We start from the raw sequence: 22,930 nt of genomic DNA, 5'->3' as shown, positions 1-22,930 counted from the left end.
AGCCTCGTGTCGGTATATTTACTGGTACACCGAGCTCGATAGCTGCAGTCGCTTAAGTGCTACCAGTATCCAGTATTCGGGAGATAGTGGGTTCGTACCCCACTGTCGGTAGCCCTGAAGATGGTTTTCCGTGGTTTCCTATTTTCACACGAGGCAAATGCTGGGGCTGTACCTTAATTAAGGCCATGGTTGCTTCCTTCCCACTCCTAACCCTTACCGGCCCCGTCATCGCTATAATACCTATCTGTGTCGGTGCGACGTAAAGCAACTTGTCACTCGAGCCAAGACACCACTGTGGTTCAGAATATCCTCTGGTGCTTAAATATACGTTCACGGAGGTCATCCGAAGTGGTTACCTCAGTTCGGTATACTTTGTTTCTCATGTCCTCCCAGGCATAACAATCCACTGGAATAAGGGCTGGCCAATTGATAATTCCACATCGTCCTGTCTACCGTTGAGGAAATGTCTGCACCATCGTGTAAAATCCACGTGGTTCGGCGTAGTCGAAGCGACACATCCTCTGAAAGCTCCAGTAACGTACTGTATCTACTGTACAGGAGCAAGATAACATTAATAAAAAGATGTAACCGACCTCCAACTACACCCATCCTGATATTAATTAGAACCGGTGCTGGAAACTGCCATGTCCTATTGAATGGGGATATTCCACAGCTCATGAGTGGGATATAGTGGGTTCCAACCCCTCTGTCGGCAGCCCTAAAGGTGGTTTACCGTCCGTGGTTTTCCATGTTCACACCAGGCAAATGCTGGGGCTGTAACGTCATGAATGCCACGATCGCTTCCTTTCCGATACTAGCCTTTTCCCGTCCCATCGTCACCATAAGGAAAGCTACACCGATCAAATTTATGCAAGTAAGGTGATTGGTACCGGTCTGAGTGTCTGAGACCGTTGAGGTCCTTATCTTCCGACCTCCAACTTGGCAGGTTCAATCTTGGCTCAGTCTGATGATATTTGATGGGGCACACATACGTCAGTCTCGCGTCGTAGAAATACTGGCACGTAAATGAACTGCGATATGAAATTTCGTCACCTCAGCGTCTCAGAAAACGGTATAAATAGTATGTGGGACGTAAAGCAAAATAACGCTAATAAAAAGACGATTGGTCAAAGAGGCAGACTTCCCACTGCATCCATCCAGATATTAATTGAGAGCCGGTGCTAGAGGTTGCCTTGGTATACTAAATGTTAAACACTCCTTCTATAAAAATTGCCTCATGTGTCACTAATACACTTGACAGAAATTCTGGATTGAGTGCTTGATCAATTAACCAGCGGCAGAAATCCACTCTTAAATCATCACCGAGCTTGATAATAGCAGTCGCCAAAGTTCGAACAGTATCCAATATTCGGGATGTACTGGCTTCGAATCCCTCTGTCGGCAGCTTTAAAGATGATTTTCCGTGGTTTTTCATGTTCACACCAGGCAAATGGGAAACCACGGAAAACCATCTTCTGGGCTGCCGACAGTGGGATTCGAACCCATTATCTCCGGGATGCAAGCTCTCAGCCATGCGTCTCTAACCGCACGGCCAACTCGCCCGGTAATAATAATAATAATAATAATAATAATAATAATAATAATAATAATAATAATAATAATAATAATAATAATAATATTTTTTGCTGCCGGGCAGAGTGGCTCAGACGGTTGAGGCGCTGGCCTTCTGACCCCAACTTGGCAGGCTCGATCTTGGCTCAGTCCGGTGGTATTCGAAGATGCTCAAATAAGTCAGCCTCGTGTCGGTAGATTTACTGGCGCGTAAAAAGAACTCCTGCGGGACTAAATTACAGCACCTCAGCGCCTCCAGAAACAGTAAGAGTAGTTAGTGGGACGTAAAGCAAATAACATTACCGGTATTATTATTAACAAGTCATTAGGAGCTGAAAGGCAGGGAAGAAAATAGTAAAATATGCGTGGTGTAGGAGGAAACAAGATGAAATGTACTTCACCCGTGCCTACATCGCTCGCAGTAGTTTACTACAGGATAGTATGCGTAAGACCAGAACCAGGTCTCTTTGCGATGAGTCAGGTGTATCTTCGTACTGTGGTTAGCACTAGAGGACAAAGTGTGACAAACAGGTTTTGTGTATAAACATCAAACATGCACATCAACAGACACCCCAAACCAGTACAGTGTAGAATGAGGAACTGCCATGCTGTGTTCAAGGTCAATATCTAGCGTTTTAACAAGCACGTCTTCCGTGTGTTGTGTTCAGCTTGCGCCACGTACAAGGCAATCGCGAACTGAATCTCTAGATTTATAATTTTTGTTACTGGTACTTCAATTTTTCTGCTCGGATTTATGAGAATATCGAACTATCGAGACTCAAAATACTACATCGATTGAGAACTGAACTCCCAACTCAATACGCTGCAGAAATGGTGTAACATCTGACATACCAATGTGAAACACGTAGCAGTTGTTCAAGTGACCTCCCTGGACTACTCTGCAGGCTTCACTTCTCCGTAACCGGCGAGTTGGCCATGCGGTTAGGAGCGCACAGCTGTGAGCTCGCATCCGGGAGATTGGGGCTTCGAACCCCAATGTCGGCAGCCCTGAAGATGGTTTTCCGTGGTTTCCCAAGTTCACACCAGGCATTGCGGGGGTTGAACCTTAATTAAGGCCACGACCACTTTCTTACCATTCCTAGGCCTTTCTTGTCCGATTGTCGCCATAATACCTCTCTGTGTTGGTGCGACGTAAAGCAACTAACAAAAGAAAATCACTTCTCCGAATCCAGTCTTCCGTAATATCCATTGGAGATCTGGCGGGCCAATTGATGGGTCCATGTCGTCCTATTCGCCATAGACCAAAGGACTGATCCAAATGATCACGCAGTAAGCGGCTTATATCAGGTGGTGGACCATCGTGTAAAAACGACATGTTTCGGCGTAGTCGAAACGGAGCGTCCTCTGCAAGCTCTAATAACGTACCTATGAGGAACTCCAGGTAAGATACCCCTATGAACTGTGCAGGTAAGATGATGATAATAATGTCATTGGCTTTACGTCCCACTAACTACTTTTCACGGTTTTCGGAGACGCGGATTTGCAGGAATTTAGTACCATGCGAGTTCTTCACGTACCAGTAAATCTACTGACACAAGGCTGACGTATTTGAGCACCTTGTCAAGACTGGACTCAGAAGGCCAGTGCCTCAACCGTCTGAGCCACTCAGCCCGGCAAGATGATTGGTGCAGCACTGCGTAAAGTGCTGGCCTTCTGAACCCAACTTGGGAGGCTTGGTCTTGGCTCAGTCCGGTGGTATTTGAAGGTGCTCAAATACGTCAGTCTCGTGTCTGTAGATTTATTTGCATTAAAAAATCATCATCATCATCATCTGTTTACCCTTCAGGTTCGGCTTTTCCCTCGGACTCAGCGAGGGATCCCACCTCTACCGCCTCAAGGGCAGTGTCCTGGAGCTTCAGACTCTTGGTCGGGGGATACAACCGGGGAGTATGACCAGTACCTCGCCCAGGCGGCCTCACCTGCTATGCTGAACAGGGGCCTTGTAGGGGGAAGGGAAGATTGGAAGGGATAGGCAAGGATGAGGGAAGGAAGCGGCCGTGGCCTTAAGTTAGGTACCATCCCGGCATTCTCCTGGATGTGAAGTGGGAAACCACGGAAAACCACTTCGAGGATGGCTGAGGTGGGAATTGAACCCACCTCTACTCAGTTGACCTCCCGAGGCTGAGTGGACTCCGTTCCAGCCCTCGTACCACTTTTCAAATTTCGTGGCAGAGCCGGGAATCGAACCCGGACCTCCGGTGGTGGCAGCTAATCACGCTAACCACTACACCACAGAGGCGGCTGCATTAAAAAATACCGCGATAAAAAAATTCTGGCATTTCAGCGTCTCCGAAAACCGTGAAAATTAGTTAGTGGAACGTAAAGATATTATTATTATTATTATTATTATTATTAGTAGTAGTAGTAGTAGTAGTAGTAGTAATAATATTATTTTTACGGACGTTCTAATTAAACGGGTCCATTACAGTCATCATTTTACCTATCGGTACTTACTGTTCAGTAATAAGCCTTCCGTCCGCCTCTGTGGTGCAGTGGTTAGTGTGCTTAGCTGCCACCCCCGAAGCTCGGGTTCGATTTCCAGCTCTGACAAGAAATTTGAAAAGTGGTACGAGGGCTGGAACGGGGTCCACTTAGCCTCGGGAGGTCAAATGAGTAGAGGTGGTCCGATTCCCACCTCAGTCATCCTGAAAGTTGTTTCCCGTAGTTCCCCCCTTCTCCAGGCAAATGCCGGGATGGTACCTAACTTAAGGCCACGGCCGCTTCCTTCCCTCTTCCTTGTCTATCCTTTCCAATCTTCCCATACCCCCGCAAGGCCCCTGTTCAGCATAGCAGGTGAGGCCGCCTGGGTGAGGTACTGGTCATTCTCCCCAGTTGTATCCCCGATCCAATGTCTCACGCTCCAGGACACTACCCTTGAGGCGGTGGAGGTGGGATCCCTTGCTGAGTCCCATGAAAAACCAACCCTGGAGGGTAAACAGATTAGGAAAAAGAAGAATAAGCCTTCTATTAGAAATGCCCGGCGGCAATTCCACAGTAGGTCTTTTTCCTTCGAGCAATGTTCACGATGGATGCAACTACGGTTTTTGAAATTTGTCTCATTAATAACAATTTCACTGAATACTTATAGCCTTTTCTTTCAGTGTCCACCGTCCTTTCTATGACCTAAAAAGTTTATGAATAAGCATAGTCAACCCGCGTTGTCTATTGTCAGAAATTCATCGTAGACTGTCGCAATAACAGCACAGAAATGTTGCGCCCATATTTCATTTACTTAACCATTGCCTTTCATTTTGTCAGCTTGGATCACTGAGTAATGCCATTGACGTCTTAAAAATCGCACACAAATACACAACACTTGATTCGCACGTATGTGCTTGTACGGATCTTCGACGTCACTGTAAGGATTCTGTGTACTTTTCACACAGAGTACCCTACACCGGTTTTCGAGTACAGCAAGTGACCTGGCACGTGAGTCATCCTCTTCTACTTGCCAAGCCTTTAGGGGAAGTGCACAACAGCATGTGTTGGCCTGCGATAAGAAACAGGTTCAGCAAGCCCTATAATCGGCTACTGTGCTTCCGCTACGCGTGGACAGAATGACATCACCGGCGTATCCTGCTACGGCCGTTCAAAACACATTAGGTCCTGAAATATTTAGCTCAGTTATGGGCAAACTAATAGGACAAGGTAAAAAGTACATAGCATATATTATGAGATGTATTTTTCTTAGCCGACTAGCTTAATATCTGCACGTATACACCTAACACCCTGTATATATAAGAAAACATAAAGGTCCGATAATACTGTCTTGAAGAATTCTCTTCTTAATTATTACAGGGTCAGATAAAGCTTCGCCTACTCTAATTCTCTGAGATCTATTTTCTAGTCTATTTTCTTTTGTCTAGTCCAATTGCACTCATTTTTTACTGGTAAGCACGACTACCTAGTTAAAAAGACGTCAGCAGCATACAACAAGGCTCAACATCAAAAATAAACTTAATACCGCTTCCCAAGTGGTCGCTGTATCTCAACGTGGAAACAAAGAAATCTAGGCCTAACCTGAACACTGACTGGGCATAATTAAAAATGGCATTTTAAAACGTGAATTTACCTCACCGTACTGAGTTTTGTTACAATCAATTTACATTACACGAAGACAAATTTACACTTATGACTTTCAAGCACTGGTAGTGATTTAGTTAAGAAATAAAGTAAGTTACATGTCCAACATACAAGTTCATAGAATGAGGACAATACGAACACTGCGTAGATCATTTCGTCGTGCAGAACTGAAAATATCTATACCGAGACGTTACCTAGAGTTACTCAACAGAACTGAGCTTGTTGGCTGCGGTTAAGGGCGCGCAGCTATGAGCTTGCAATCGGGAGATAGTGGATTCGAACTCCACTGTCGGCAGCCCTAAATATGGTTTTCCGTGGTTTCCCATTTTCATACCAGGCAAATGCTAGCTCTGTACCTTAAGGCCACGGCCACTTCCTTCCCACGCCTAGCCCGTTCATATCCCATCGTCGCCGTAAGAACTATCTCTGTCGGTGGGAAGTAAAGAAAATTGAAGAAAGTACGAGGGACGTCGTATAAAGGAAATCCTTCAAAAAATATTTACCCGATTCTTGACGGGTGTCAGCTAGTTGTTATAAGATCATTGGGAAACATAGTGTTCTTTAGAATATCTTAAAGAAAATAATCTTTTAGTATCATAACTATGAAAACTTTTTTGGGTTTGTATCTTTGTCTCTTGATTATATTCATTGTGGTCATAACGGAAGCTTGTAATTCTGTCCTGATGAGTTTCCGTGTAAATAATGAGGTGATTGGGCCATGTTCCGGTGGGAGGAGTCAGCGATGACTCTAAACAAAAGCACCACCAGATGCTGTTTCCTCCTTCCTGTGCTCCACATAAAATACTATATGCTATCGAAAAATTCTGAAAAGTAGAATTCTTAAATATTAATGTGTATTCCGCTATCAAGAACAAGACACGTTACACTCGGTTGTTTCATTGCAAAACTTAAAAATTAACTCTCAAACTTATGAAAACTAGAATGCAAGGCAGCATTGAGAACAAAAATTGGGGAAACTTTAATTGACTTATCGTATTTAACTGGCCAGGGTTGTTTATTTTAATAGCTTCTGATTAATTCTTCTGACTCGGACACTGGGTGTTTGTCTTTGTCCCAACACTTTACTCTCGATATTCAGACAACACGCCACACTACCAACCGCCGCAGAAACACGCAGTAGTGATCACGTCCGTCCACTTGGGGTTGGCGTTTGGGAGGCCATCCGGCCGTAAAACAGTCATATCCACATAATTATGAGACACAGTGCGTACTGGCTACCACACAGGTGTGGGGAAGAGGGGAAGAAGAAGAAGAAGAAGATGAAGAAAGATGGACGACTTATCCCATCTCATCAACACAAATCGTCAGTGATGGGTACGACAGCTAGTTGTCCACGTAATGAAATATCTTTTAAAAATTTAGAATGTATAATATTGGGAGAAGCTCTTTGTAGGTCATAAATTCTGACATGCCTTCTGGGTTGATGAATAAATATATCGTTGTTCACGGTAGCATTATAATGTGTGGTAGATGATATTTCTGAATAGCTAACGAGATCAATATTTTGTTTGGGAAGACAATTGTAATTAATTTTTATTTATATATTTAATGCAGCTTCCGAAATTAAAGTAGTAGCGCCCATATTTAGACATTCTCCTGCATTATTATTATTATTATTATTATTATTATTATTATTATTATTATTATTATTATTATTATTATTAGATGCGAAAAAGACCAGAAAACTGAACACGCAAAGCTCACTTGGAAGTTGTGCATTTCCTTCTTTGTCAGGCAGCCTTCAATTTTTCTCTCATCGTGGTTCTTCGTTCTTCTGTCCACTTAGCTCCTGTCTTCTTCTTGTGGTTTCTCTCTGACTCTACTTCCCACTTGTTGATTTTCGTTCTATAGCAGGTTCGGTCAGCGATGTCGGCCACTTTGATTCCTGATTTTGCCAGGTCTTGGCAGATTTGCCTTGTCCACCTATTTGTTTTGATGTTTTCTCTTGACTCAAGTAAGATTCTTGTCAGTCTGTTTTCTGGAAGGCGTTTGATGTGTCCGTAAAATTTCAGGCGTCTTTTTCTGATGTCGGCCGCAAAGTATGAGAGCTCCTCGGTTTTTGTACGAGATTGCAGTCTAAATCCTTCGTCGGTCAGTTTTGGGCCGAGAATTTTTCTGATGATTTTACGTTCCTCTTTCAGGATGGCTTCGAGTACTGTTTTTCTCTGGGGATCCAGTGTTTCACTCGCGTATAGTATTTCAGTTTTGATCACAGTGTTGTAATGTCGAATTTTGGTGAAGATTGAAAGGCATTTTTTGTTGTAAATGTTTTGCGTTCGGCCGGGGGCTCTCTTCATTTTGTGGATGCGGACCTTGAGGGCCTTCTGTTCTTTTCCTGTTGGTACTATAATTTCTCCGAGATGTCGGAACTCAGTTACTTTTTCGATTGTGCCAAATTTCGTGTTCAAATTCTGGAGGCTGCAGTGGTTGCACATGACCTTGGTTTTTGAGAAGGAGATTTGTAGGCCGAATTTTTCTGAGCATTTCTTGAGGGTTTCGATTTGGCTGATTGCCTGTTGTTCGTTTGTTGCTAGGATCGCGAGATCATCTGCGAAAGCGAGGCAGGAGATTTTTACATGTTTTCTTTTCATACTTAATGGTTGCCAATTTCCTTGAGCTTTTAGAGCTTGTTCCCATTCTCTCATGATTTTGTCCAGGGCTATGTTAAAGAGTATTGGGAAAAGTCCATTTCCTTGTCGGACACCGGTTTTTATCTGAAAATTTTCAGATATATTTCCCATGAATTTTACTTGGGAGTTTGTGTTGGTGAGAGTTACTCTGATGATTTTTTGAGTCTTGTTGTCCAGTCCGTATTCACTCGGTGTTTGGAAGAGGGATTGCCGGTCAATGGAGTCGTATGTTTTCTGTAAGTCCACGAAGGTGCAGATTGTGGGTTGTTTTCTTGTGTGTCGGTAGTTTCAAGATGATTTTCAGATTGAGTATCTGTTCTGCACATGATCTGTGAGGCTTGAAGACCGCTTGATATTCGCCTATGAGTTATTCTAGTTGTTCCTGTGTTCTATGGAGGAGGGCTGCGGAGAGGATTTTGTATGCGACTTGCACCAGGGAAATTCCCCTGTAATTGTTCACATCTGCTCGGTTACCTTTTTTGTGAAGTGGAACGAGGAGGGAGTTTGTCCAATTTTCGGATAGTTTTTCCGCTGTTCAAATTTCTTGTATGATTTGTGTGAGTCCTTGGAGAGAATTCTTTCCTAAATGTTGAAGCAGCTCTGCTACGATGCCGTCGTCTCCGGATGCCTTGTTGTTTTTCAGTCGTTACATGTGTCGGTGTATTTCCTCTTGTGTAGGTGGGGATGAGTCTGGGTTTGGGTTCGGGTGGGGTTTATGTGGAAACCTTTCCATTGGTTGTGGGCAGTTGAGTAGTGACTCGAAGTATCTCGCGAGTTCCTTGGTGTTTTCGTCATCTGTGAGTGCCAATTTTCCGTTTTGTTTTCTGAAGCAGATGTTCTTGGGCGTGTACCCATTTAAGCTGTTGCGGAAGACGCTGTAAACATATCTGGTGTTGTAGTTGCGGAAGTCCTGTTCGGCCGACTTCAGTTGGTCCTCCAGGTATTTCCTCTTGGTTTGTCTGATTAGTTTAGAGGTCTGTCTGCGGACTTCGCGGAATTTTTCTTCGTTTTCAGGTGTACGGTTGCTGATGAACTTCTGGTATGCGTTGTTTCTATTCAATAAGGCTTGGCCACATTCGGTGTTCCAAAACGGGTGTCTGCTCTTTTTCTGTAGTGGGATTTGCTCTGATGCACTCTTCGTGATTTTGTCGTGAAATTCGTTCGAAGTTTTGGCTGGGATTTTCCCCACGTTTCCCTGATATTTGCTGTTTTTATTTGTGTTGTGTCCAATTTTTTATTTGCCTCGGATTTCTGGTGGAAGTGTGTCGGGGTACATTTCACTTTAATTCTCGTTAGATGATGATCCGAGTCAATGTTGGCTCCTCTGCGGACTTGGACGTTGTGTACTTCTTTTTGTGCTGGGAAGGAGATGGCGATATGATCGATCTGGTGTTTGCCGCAGCAGGTGTTGGGTGATTCCCATGTGAAGAGCTTATTGGGGTTTTTCCGTATGGGTGTTGACATGATTTTCAGGTCGTGTTGTTGACAGAGCTCGATGTGGCGTTTGTCGTTTTTGTTAGTCTTTTCGTGTGCTGAGAATCTTCCTGCGGTTTTTCTGTAGCACTTTTCTTTACCAATTTTACCGTTGAAATCGCCGAGGAGAATGATTGTGTCTTTTTCAGGCATTTTGATGGGTGTGGTTTCAAGTATGTTCCAGAAGTTTTCTGTTTGTTTCTGATCTTTGCAATCGTTGGTGGTTGCATGGGCATTTACAAAGGTGTAGTAGCGATTTGCACAGCGAAGTCGCAAGGTCATTAGTCTGTTGTTCATGGGTGTGATCTCTTCTACGGAGTTCGGTCTTTTTGTGAACGAAAAAGGCCATGCCTAACATTGGTGTGGCTTTTCCTACTGTTTGCGTAGTTTTGCTCTTAAAAATGCGGTAGTTATCCTATTCTGATGTGTCCGACTCAGTGAGTCTGGTCTCTTGTACAGCGAGTAGTTGGATTTTTTGCTGATCTAATTCTGACGTTAATTTGAGAAGTTTGCCTACTTGTAGGAGTGTGTTTATGTTTAGCGTGCCGATGTAGAAGGGCGTTTTAGTGGGAAGTTTGCCAGAGAGCTCCGACTCTCTCTTCCGTGTCAGCCCAGCTCCTCCAGAATCCGAGTGGCCGGTTGCCGCCTTCGTTTTCAGTTGGCGGGTGGATTGGTTACCACCTGGAGTAATGTTGTTCTTATTTGCACGAATCATGGTGTGCCTGTTCTCAAGCGATTGGGTTGGACCCGAGGGATCGGAGTACAATCAAGTGGGTGAGTTCCTGAAGGTTTTCTGAGGCAGCCGCTCCAACTCGGAGTACAGACGCTGACCAGTTGCCGCACCAAATAGGTGAACAGACGCTACTGGATTTATTATTATCCTATGGCGTTGGCCATCTAATGGCTCCTCCGTCTTTAGGGGCAGTTTCCCACCCCAAGGGCAAGAGAGTGCCCTGAAGCCTGAACCTGTACCCGCTCATCCGCCCTCCGAAGAGGCCGTTGGCACTTGATAGAGGAGGACCACTTATACCGGTGGTCATTCGGTTTGTGGACGCAGTTGAACGTCATGCCCGAGACATTCTCCTCTATTATTATTGTTATTATTATTATTATTATTATTTTGATATCATTGGCCAATATAGTGTTATTAGTACTAATTACTTTCTTCAGCACATTATATCTTTGTAATCTTATACCGGGTGGTTCATCCTCTCCTTGTGATCAATTTTTATGCAACCCACCGCGTTATTACAGTTCTGTAATCGAACGTGGACAGTAGCTGACTGGCGGAACGTAATGTGGTCTGACGAATCACGTTTTTGCCTGTATTCCATTGGCGCACGTCTTCGAGTGCACCGAAGGCCAAATGAATCATTTCATCCTGAATGTGTGCAAGGACATGATCAAGCTGGAGGTAGGTTTGTGATGTTTTGGACGTGTTATTCGTATCATGGATTGGGCCCGCTCACTGAGGTGACCACTAACATGAACTAGCATGTTTATTAAACATTCTGGATGATCAGGTGTTGCCTTTTAATCAACATCTACATGATGAGTATGCTGTTGCTATTGATATTGCAAAGTTCATCGGGCTGGACGAATATGCGACTGGTTTTATGAACACTCCTCCACCCTATTACATCTCTATTGGCTTTCAAAGGCACCTGACTTAAACCCCTCTGAAAATCTGTGGGATATGTTGGAACAGCGGGTAAATCGCCGTCATCAGCATCCCCGCAATTTGGTGGAATTGCGTGATCAAATCCTCAGCGAGTGGCTTAACCTAGATGCGCGACGTACCTGCTCAACCTTGTGGACTCGCTTCCTAACCGAATCCGGGTGGTTTTAAAGTCCAAAAGCAGAGTTGCACGGTATTAAATGATGCGTGTAATGATTTCCCTAGGGCTGACTAATTTAATTTTTGTCCGATCATACTACTACTACTACTACTACTACTACCACCACCACCACCACCAATTGTGCGTCAGTGTTTGTTCCGCCTAGTGGGTCTGCTACACACACATCATAATGGCAAATGACAAAATGTGTTATTAATGTGAAAATATTTTAATCGTGCTCAGATATATTACAGTTATAGTCTATATGTAAAGTAATGACAACGGACAAAATGTATTATTTTTTGCTAGTGGCTTTACGTCGCACCGACACAGATAAATTTTATGGCGACGATGGGATAGGAAAGGGCTAGGTGTGGAAAGGAAGCGGCCGTGGCCTTAAGGTACAGCCCCAGCATTTTCCTGGTGTGAAAATGGGAAACCACGGGAAACCATCTTCAGGGCTGTCGACAGTGGGATTCGAACCCACTATTTCCCGGATGCAAGTTCACAGCTGCGCGCCCGTAACCGCACGACCAACTCGCCCGGTAAAATGTATTATTAAGAGGATGCCTGAGCTTAGATTTTTCATTTTCTATCAGGTTGAGTTTTGCTCAGTTTTATTCAGCGATCTGTTTCCTTAATCCTAAGCTCATTCTGCAGTTAGTCAGTAGCCTCTGAGTGCCTCCTTTGTCATTCCATTCCCTGTTCTTATTACCTTTTCAGATATCCAATCCTCTGTCACAAGATTGGCAATATATCTATATTCTTGCACTTGTCTTGATAGACTGTATTTATTCTTCTCTCTATGAGAATGTTTGTTACTATAATTATTGTATACAATGGGAAAGGAGCACTAGGACTAAAAGGAAGATACCACTCCAGCCTCTTTCTGTAGTGTGACATACCTCGGGACGAACTACATTCATTTAGATGGGTTGGTAGGTATGGCAGAGCTGGAATAGGATCAGTGTTAAAATCAGTATTTTCACCGTGTGAGTGGGTACTTAACTAACACTGGATTGAGGCTATGGTGCTAATTTTAATTGTTCTAGATCTCTGGCTTATTATTTCAAGCTTTATTCTCGTGGCTATGTGATACATGGTTTGGGATGTCCTTTTATTTGATACCAATAATGAAGTCTCCTGCTCCATATCTTAATGATTTTTGGCGTCTCCGAAAACCTTAAAAAGTAGTTAGTGGGACGTAAAGCCATTATTATTATTATTATTATTATTATTATTATTATTATTATTATTATTATTATTGAGTCATGTGTCGTTTTACATTTTCGTGTTTCAGCATTTTTCTATTGCTATTTCGTTGACTATGGCTAAAACTGAGCCATGTAGGTTTGATAAAGAAGGGGATATTCGAGGTAATGTATCCCAGTGAAGCTAGGGTCGGTCCAGGAGGTGCTGGTCGGTCCATCCCAAGGCAACGGAGAGAAAGGAATGCGGTTACTTCACCTCCGCGTACACTCGTAGCAAGCAGCAAGTGTGGCCGCAAAGTGTAAACATTGATTGTTGATGCCGGCACCAGCGGTTTTCTGGATTCACTTTTATCTGGATGATGATGATATTGATGACAATGATAATGATAATGGTTTAATGTCCCATTAACTATTTTTTGGTCTTCGGAGACGCAAAGTTGTCGGAATTTTGTCCTAGAGGAATTCTTTAAAGTTCTGATACATCTACCGACACGAGGTTAACGTATTTCAGCACCTTACCTCCGTACTGAACCGGGATCGAATCTGTTTACTTGGGCTGTACCGCTTGAACCCCTCAGTTTTCTCTCTTACAGATTAAATTTCAAAGGTTCACCAGACGCATTCAAAATAGAAATATATTTAAAACATCAACATGGGGAAATTCGTTAAGAGAGTAAGGTTGCTGAAGGCGAGTCATGGGTAGAAAGCGCCGGAATCGTAGGCGAAGAGCTACGCCATATTTTCTCCCCATTGATATTTGGTAAACACAGTTATAACTGTGATTGCTTTTCTTGGTACTTGCTATTTTTCGGCAATTTACATTATTAACTGTGATACGATCACAGCTATTTACAACACAGCGTCTGCCATTGGATATGTTATTTCTTTTACTGTTCTAAATTATTTATATTAGGCTATATTATATCAGTAGTAGCACACACAAAATATATTTTCACAATGTTATTTTTAAGCTCCTGCCTACAGTAATTTCTTGATGGATACTGTACTTTTGCATCCATCTCTTGGCACAGGTCAGAGTAATGTGCAGCTGCCACTTAAGTCCCAGTCTCATCCATGGCTGTGATCAGCTGTGATGACATTCAGAGCACGACTAAGTCCGTCTGATTGTTATGAAAGGTGTTGCGCGTAGGGTCATTCGTGCTGCAGTAGCATTGTCTGTCCCAGTGAAGAATCAATGGCAAACGAACTCACTCCTCAGCTTGCCTAGTACACCTCATTTTGGTGCTACCATTGTTTTTTGCAGTTTTCTTATAGGCCTAACTGCATAACATTTGGTGGTGCTATTTGAGGATCCAACCAGCCTCTGGGTTGATTACGTAACATACATTTTTTTAAGCTACACTAAACGCGCTAATAAAATCACTGGCTTACTGGGGTACAAAAATATTCCTCAACTAAGTTTTCACCCTGAGGTGATAGTAGATCGTACTGATTGAAAATTCTACTGTGGAATATGCAGTAAATTTGATTAAAATATCTTGAAAATTAAAGGTGTGCCGAATGCCACTAGAGTTCATAACTGCGAGAATGCCCACAAATACTCCGAAACAGTCATTTTATTTTACTACGCTGGAGGTAGTTTACCCTACAAGTCAGAAAACAAGTCACTGAAATAATTTGAAAGAAAATAGTTCAGAATTTTCATGAGAGTAAGGAACACGTAGCACATTTATTAATTTCAAGAATTGAATCTCTAAAAGCAAACACAAGATGTAAATATCGTGGCACTTGGATCACTTAAGGCCTGCTTTTGGTAATACCAATAGGAGAGCCGATAGTGGGGGTTATAGTTAGAAAATTATCAATATTACGAAGATGTTTGTGCGTGGTGCGCGCATGCATGAGTGTTATTATAAGGACACCGATAACAAGGGTTGATATTCAGGTTGCAGTACCGGTACACTACAGCATCTTACATTAAAATATAGAACGAGATCGGTATGATCGAAGCGAAGAGTTTTACGGCGAATAGTATGTTCAGATTACAATATAAAATCAAACTTTCGAGGCTTCTTAGAAAATAGATTCAAGGGGTCTGTTAGTTTTACAGTTATGTCGCTGTGAATGTTCAAAAGAGCCAATCTATTGAATCGACTTTCACTTGGATATTGTCAGTTTCTGTTCATTTTCTTTTGTAAAAGTTAAAATATGGCCCTTGGCTACGCCTCTGTATAGGCTGTAGTAGTTACTTAGAAATGAAAAGGTTACCACAAAATAAAATGGCATTGAGGGTTGCATCAAACCCGTCTACGGACTGATGACTCAAAAACAACAGCAGCTTTTAGTAAAGGGAAAAGCTCGAAGTTACTCTGGTCCAACGAAATGGAAATTTGGCACTGTTGTGAACTGTGGCAACTGCTTTACTTAATTGAAATGGATGATGGCTGTGTGACTAAACGGGGTGTCAATCAATTTAGAGGCTCACTAGTTCTAAGACTGAGTAAGAAACACGTCAGGTTTGCCATCCGCGGTGATACAGGAACAACGAACAGTCTGCAATAAGTTCTGAAAAACTAAAAGATTCGTGAGTCTGAGCAAGCAGTTTCATCGCCCCTAACATTTCACAACTCTTCAACTGTAGAAGCAGGTCCGGTACAGAATTAAAACCCAGACACCACAATATTAAAAATACTTCCTGTCTAATTCACGGCCTTCTAAATTGTTTGCAGATAGTACAGCAGTCATGCCATCAACGGAGCAACACTATGTGATATCGTATCTCGTACATCAAGACATGAAAGACAACCTGTTCAGAGATTAAATGTATAATCTGTATAACTTGAAGCAGATCAAGACCAACTACAGTACTCAGACCTCAAGGCAGATTTCGATTATTAGATATGGCCGTGAGCGCGGGCCAATTACAGTAATTGACCTACAGATATTTTAAACTTCCACGTAAAAGCACCTAGCGGCGCAAATACATCTTTATCAACACTGAAAATCACAAAGTACAATCACAAGCAGAATACAAATACTTATTTCACAAATATTACTTAAAGCTCATATCCGCCATCACATTGAACCTACGCATGGCCCGCGCTCACGGCCGTACTTGTATTTAATGGTAATACATGTGTAATTATTGTTCCTTTGGTGAAAGTCTTATTGTATAGTATTGAATCAAGATCTCAAGAACCGGATAGGATAGATGGAAGTGAGGATCCTGGCACAAATACGTGGAAGTAATGCTAGGCCTCAGTAAAGGGCCCCGCGGTCGCCAACCCACTCTTCCAAGTTAAGAGCCCGCGAGGCCCGTTTTAGTCGTCTCATACGACAGGCAGGGGATACCGTGGGTGTTATTCTACAACCCCTACCCACAGAGGGATCAACCGTCTGAGCCACTCAGCCTGGCGCGGAAGTACAACTATTAAGACGGATAAAGGGAAATGTCCGATACTTCGAAAAATGAAGGTATTGGCCTAAGGAAGACGAGGGCGACGAAGGACTTGAAAATGAAAGACTACTAGGTCTCGATACCTAATACCGTTGGGGAAGAGTTGACCATGCGAACCGGGCGAGTTGGCCGTGCGCGTAGAGGCGTGCGGCTGTGAGCTTGCATCCGGGAGATAGTAGGTTCGAATCCCACTATCGGCAGCCCTGAAGATGGTTTTCCGTGGTTTCCCATTTTCACACCAGGCAAATGCTGGGGCTGTACCTTAATTAAGGCCACGGCCGCTTCCTTCCAACTCCTAGGCCTTTCCTATCCCATCGTCGCCATAAGACCTAACTGTGTCGGTGCGACGTAAAGCCCCTAGCCAAAAAAAAATAAAAAAAAAATGACCATGCGAGGTCCGATAGAATTGAAGAAAGTGAGGAACCTGGCACAAGGAAGTTGAGCATTGCTATGACGCAACTAAGTGCCCTGTGGTCGGCAACCCAGGGTCCCACTTCATTGGTCACCTTCTGCGGGGTCGGAGGACAGCTGTTGGCCAAGTATGGTTGGATAGGAAGGATGGCACAAGTAAGTGGAAGCAGTCCCAGGACTCAGCTAGAGGTCGTGATGGTGGTGATTGTTTTAAGAGGAAGTACAGCTGGGCAACCATCCTCTATTAACACTAACCAGAGGAAGAAAAAAAAAAAAAAAAAAAAAAAAAAGGAAGAGATCCGACACTTCGACAAAGGTATCGGACTAAAATAGACAAGGGCGACGAAGGGACTCCCTAAGTTTCGATACCTAATACTGTACCGAGCTCGATAGCTCAGTCGCTTAAGTGCGGCTGGTATCCGGTATTCGGGAGATAGCGGGTTCGAACCCCACTGTCGGCAGCCCTGAAGGTGGTTTTCCGTGGTTTCTCTTTTTCACACCAGGCATATGCTGGGGCTGTACCTTAATTAAGGCCACGGACGCTTTCTTCCCGTTCCTAGCTCTTCTCCTGCCCAATCGTCGCCATAATACATATCTGTGTTGGTGCAATGTAAATCAGCTTATTAGAAAAAAACCGCTAATACCGTTGGGGTCGGATAAGAACAAGAGTTGACCAAGGGCGGTGGGATAGGACAGATGAAAGTGAGGAGCCTCAAGTAAGTGAAAGCAATACCATGGGTCAGCTAAGGGCTCTGTAGTCGCCATTCCGCGTTCCCAAGTTAAGAGCCTCTGGCCCCCTTTTAGTCGCCTCTTACGACAGGCAGGAAATTCCGCGAGTGTTATTCTACCGTCCCCACCCACAGGGGGAGTGGCGATGAGGAGATGGTGGTGATGATTATTTTAAGAGGAGGTAAGCCTATATCTTGGCAGCCAACATCTCTAAACACTAATCAGTGGGGAATAAAGGAAGGGGTCCTACACTTCGAAGAATGAAGATATCGGCAAAAGAAAGAGGAGGGCCACGAAGGGCGTAAAATTGAAGGGCTTCCGAAGCTTCGCAAACTTGATTGGTCGCCCACGATTTTAAGTTGAGAGCCCTTGAGATTTCTTTTTGTCGTTCTGAGGAGCGTGAGTTGGTGACCACGGGGCCCTTAGCTGGGTCCTAGCATTGGTTCCACTTGTTCCAAGGTTCTCACTTTCATCTATCCTGTCCGATCTCCCTTGGTGGGCCTTGTCTTTCTTTGGCTGATATTTCCATTTTTGGAGGTGCCAGTTCCCCTCCAATTATTCCCTCTGATTAATGTTAATAAAGGATGGTTGCCCAGTTGTACTTCCTCTTAAAACGATAATCACCACCACCATCACCGCTTACGACAGACAGTGGATCCCGCGGATATATTCTACTGTCCCAATCTGCAGGGGATTGAGGATGGAGTTCAGCAGTAAAAATGTGACGCGAGTATGGATATAGAAGGTAATTTTAAAAAGTGCGTGTGCTACTTTACTGTATTAGTTGGTATCATGTACTAGTGGTTATCGACGGCTAATGGTGAGTTTCGTGTATTATTTTAAATATTGAGCAGAAAATGAAGAGCTGGCAATACAGAGAAATCCAGGTTCGATGTCCTCGGGAGGCTGCTGATATCAAATCATGCCCCACAATGAACATGTTCCGAGCGTTGCACAAGTGCTCGGAGCACTGCAGAAATCTCTAAAATTCGTGACCATAAGGAGGAATCTTCGACTATCGTTACACCGTCGTCTGATGATAAAATTCTTGAAATCCAGCGGGTTCTTATCTCTGTAGTAGAAAACAGCGATTGAACAATTAGTTTTGCAGTATCAAAATTTGCTTCTCAATGCGTAGGTATGTTCACTGCCTTCGTGATGTATAGGCCGTACTGTACCTCGGATGATATTACGCAAAGAGGCGAAGTTTCCTCCGTCCGACCCGCGCAATGCAAGCACGTGATACGGCTGTGCCTTATAGTTAAGAAATATTCTTAAATGATGTGTTAACAAAACAGGTGAGATCATTAACATCTGTAATCGTTCAGTGTATCGTAAGTTATATCTACGTAATTTTAGGAGAATCAAGCTTGAAATGTGATTTAAGTCGTCAAAGAATAACGATTGTATTACTCGTCCATGTGGTCAAAGTCTAACGATTGTAATACACCTCCATGTATACAACAAATCATAATTATTTTTCATTAAATAAAAATATGGAGACGACGATTGTACAAGAAGAAGAACAAGAAGGCTGTACCACCATACCTCTAGATGATCATAATTCGTGGTTTTTTTTTTTCTTGGAACTTCTGGCCCTATCCTTCAAGTAATTAAGTTGCATTGCTTGTAATATCTAAATATTGTCTACTAGCAATGTTTTAATTTAATTTTTTTAAAGTGTATGTAAAACAATGCTAAACTCATTGTAAATATTTAATACTAACAGGTTGTGGGGTAATAAGCTTACTTTTGACAACATACCATATGAGTTCTGGGAAAAGGAGATTGGCGTTTGGTTTCCCCATTAATTTTGAGGTTAAGATATTTTACTGTCATTGAAATAATACATTAATTTAATACAACAAAATATATTCTTGAAATAATATATAAAAATAGTGAGAACTGCTGCGATTAAAACAGATGAGAATATGAAATTATGACATTGTAATTGAAAGAAACTAGGCATGAATTAGGATTCTTCTTGACCGGCCATACATACATACGAAATGTATCCCTCACTGTTTCACTTGACTGTACCTTCAACACTTTGAGTGTAATTACGACGTATTCCTTAGATCTGGTGTTTACTGTAGATGTGTCACGCCTAATTTGGTGATTTATCCATGCGACTGCTTCTTCTGCATCCTGATGTGACTTCTTTGTAAGTCTTTATGGTATGACTTCATTGCAAGTAGTATCCTTCTATGACTCCATCACTGTTCACCATCCACTTCTTCTCTCTTCACCTTCCGTTTAACTAATGACTCCCGTTGACTGACTGAGGCCATTCCATTTCGTTCAGTTAATGGCCAACTGTAGCCTCCCCTTTCAGTAGAATAATGACTGATGCTACAAGATACAGCCACCTTATATAGACGTTGGTTGACGCACCTACGTAATCTCCAGAAATAACTATTATTTACTCCCACCTCGCGACAGATATTACATTCAATGGTGAAATAGCCTGGGGCGGCCTGAGTATCTGAGCTCATTGCTAAACGCTCACGATGACGTAGCCATGACGTGGCGATGACTTGACAGAAATGCCAGTAGTATTGCACAATATAGCAGTGTCATATCCAACATCTGATATCCAGCAATTCTTACTGTACATGTCTTGAGTGTTATTCTACACATACGTATATATGCATACATTCAACTACAACCATGCAAGCGACAAGCATTGCAGAATTGAATTGAATAAGAATGATAATACAATAATAGTAATCTCACAGATAAAAATAATAATAATAATGACATAATAATAATAATAATAATAATCTCACAGATGAAATAATAATAATATACAGATATCACTTTGTAACGGGATTTGAACCGTTACGTCATTTAATAGAAGGATAAGTTTTATAAATTGCATTTTGTTCTACATTTTGAACTGGATTCTACTTTTATTGCAAGTTCTTAATATTACCTAACGCAAGAAATAACACAAATGTAGGCTCACTTGTTTACTGATCATCTGTGTTACTTTTAGGATTGTACTTTATTAACAACAAAACGCACTGCCATGAATCTACACAAGGAAAAAGTAAAAAGCAGTACTCACCCTCAGCTCGGGGAAATGAGTGAAACATTCTCCTGCATTCCTCGTAATATTTACATTTTCGGTTAGGAATTTAGTCTTCCATAAGTTTCGCCTGCCCTCATTGGATAGAAATGAGAATATTGGTGTAGAGAAGTTGGTATACTGGGATATTCGTCGTGATGCGTACAACGTTTTGGCATTGTGACAATTTATTTAAATTATTAACATTATATTCTAAATGGTGACGTTTCAATGAATAAATTCTACGAGAAGCATTGTGTTCCTTGAATTTACATTACTGACCACATGAAAATAACATACCTAACCTAAACTGTGAGGTATCATTATCTCAGTAAAAGCTGTTCGTGTAAATCCTGATGTGATAAATTTAGAGAACAAGGATGCAATATACTTAAAAATAAAGGTGTCATTCAACAGTCACAATTATCCAAAGAATGCTCCCAATCAATATGTATTACATTCACAAGTACAATTCATAATAACATTCATTTAGACCGTCCTAATCAATCAGCTGACGGGCTTGGCGCGCTTCCTACAGTACGGCCTGAACATCACGAAGGCAGTGGTATGTTGCACTCAATGAAGTTGCACTCCTTGACCTCGAAGCCATCACAATGCGCACAAGTCACTTCTAATTCCCCGTGTTACCGTTGCGGTGGTGAAGGCGGATGATAGTGCTCTAGAATATTTTGTATTTCGTTCTGCCTCCGCCATTTCCGTGGTACCGGGGCGTATTTTACTCATTACAACTGAATCTTTCAAGCATTGAACGTACACCAGGACGGTGAACAGTTTAATCATCTTCTCCATCGTATTGCTAGTCTTATGCCCCATTCACAATGCAAACGTAATCGTAAACTTAACGACGTAACGTAACCGTAAAATTAACGTAAAATTTATGGTATTCGCAATGGAGGAACGTAACATGAACGTAAAGAGTACCGTACACAGCAGCCAATCAAAACACTGTCATGTTATTTAGAACGGAAGTCGGGTTTTAGGCTATCTCGCAATTTTATATTTTAATATCTCGATGGAATCAAACAATGTGGTAGCGGAATTCATATTACTTCAAACATCTTTTGCTTTGCTCCTGGGAGCTGTGTACATGAAAAGGCGAACTAAACAACGGTGCAGAAAATGGGTTCATCCCTTGAATCAAAGAAGGTTATCTCAGGGCGATTTCGGTAATCTACTGCAAGAAATTAGCCTCATCAGTTCGTTTTGTACTTGCGGATGAAACCTGAACTGTTTGACACCATCTTATTATTTGATTCCCCTTTCCTAATAAAAAGAAGTGTAAGGTCTCCTTTATACCGACATCTATGCGCCTAGCTATCACACTCCGTATGAGATGTTCGGATGATATCGTTTTCGTAAACTAGTAGTCCGTCATAATGTTAAGAAATATACAGGGACACTATTTTATCTATGACAGGAATTGTATCTTGTCCGGTTGCCAGGGCTGCGAGCTTGTCTCCCGTTATTTACCGTCAGATTTCATTGCTACAGCATACTTATTTCCATGTATTCTTTTTCGGTACAGCGTCTTTGTAATTCTTTTATCATACACACACAGATTATTTTGAAAGAGAATTACAAGTGTTTCGTCGAAAGAAGTCATTATATCGCGCACAAAATACAATGTTTACGTCTGCTCTGATTGGCTGGTTCTTAAACCTAATGCAAAATTAACCGCAAGAGCTTGTAGTTTGCAATCCCTTAATTTTACGGACTCGCAGTTAAGTTTACGTCGGCGCATTGTGAATGGTTCAATTACATAACATGGCCGCTAACTTCTAAGTTAACGTTAATTTTACGTTACGTTTGCATTGTTAATGGGGCTTTACAGTATATATACATCCAAAGAACAAATGATACACATGACATTAGCGGAGCATTCACCGTTTCGCCTATGAAATGACCACCGCCGTCAAGATCACAATATAATGCCTGGTGTGTGCTGGATATTTTGCGTACACGCCTTGCGCACTTGGTCCGAAAATCTGTACTAGGTGGCATGTAATACCACACATTTACTCTGTCCAGATCACAGAACACCAATATATAACAGAAGTGCACAGTCCATGTTAGAGCTTGGAAACAAAGATGACCGCAGCGCTCCTAGTGGTCTGGATCCTAAGTGATAGCACGGCCGAATGGGTCCCTTGCTGCGCTAGCGAAAGCGACGCATCAAGTTGGCCGTGGTTATAGGTATGAGAATCTTATCTTGCAAAGTACCTCCTGGTATGAGAACTTTCGTTTTTTATATAGGATATCCCGCCTCCCCCACACGTTTCTCAATATCTTAACATGTTGAATAACATGTAATAGTCTATATTTTTTCTCTCATAATGAATATGGCATGACTGAGCAATATGTTTTACTACTGGTTCATAAATTACTTTGTATTTTCAGACTTTCGTATACACAATGAAACGAAATTCGATATG

At 42.4% G+C, this 22,930-nt stretch overlaps 1 protein-coding gene across 5 annotated transcripts in view; it reads left to right on the top strand.

Annotated features, from left to right (window-relative positions):
- The window catches only part of Synd (protein kinase C and casein kinase substrate in neurons protein Synd), a 762,925-nt gene that overhangs the window by 498,042 nt on the left and 241,953 nt on the right, over positions 1 to 22,930 (top strand). The gene's annotated exons all lie outside the window — the stretch shown is intronic.

Source organism: Anabrus simplex, chromosome 3 (assembly GCF_040414725.1).
Source record: "Anabrus simplex isolate iqAnaSimp1 chromosome 3, ASM4041472v1, whole genome shotgun sequence".
Classification (NCBI taxonomy): Eukaryota; Metazoa; Arthropoda; class Insecta; order Orthoptera; family Tettigoniidae; genus Anabrus; species Anabrus simplex.
Note: the sequence above shows the minus strand (reverse complement) of the source record. Positions and strands in the feature narration are given on the sequence as shown.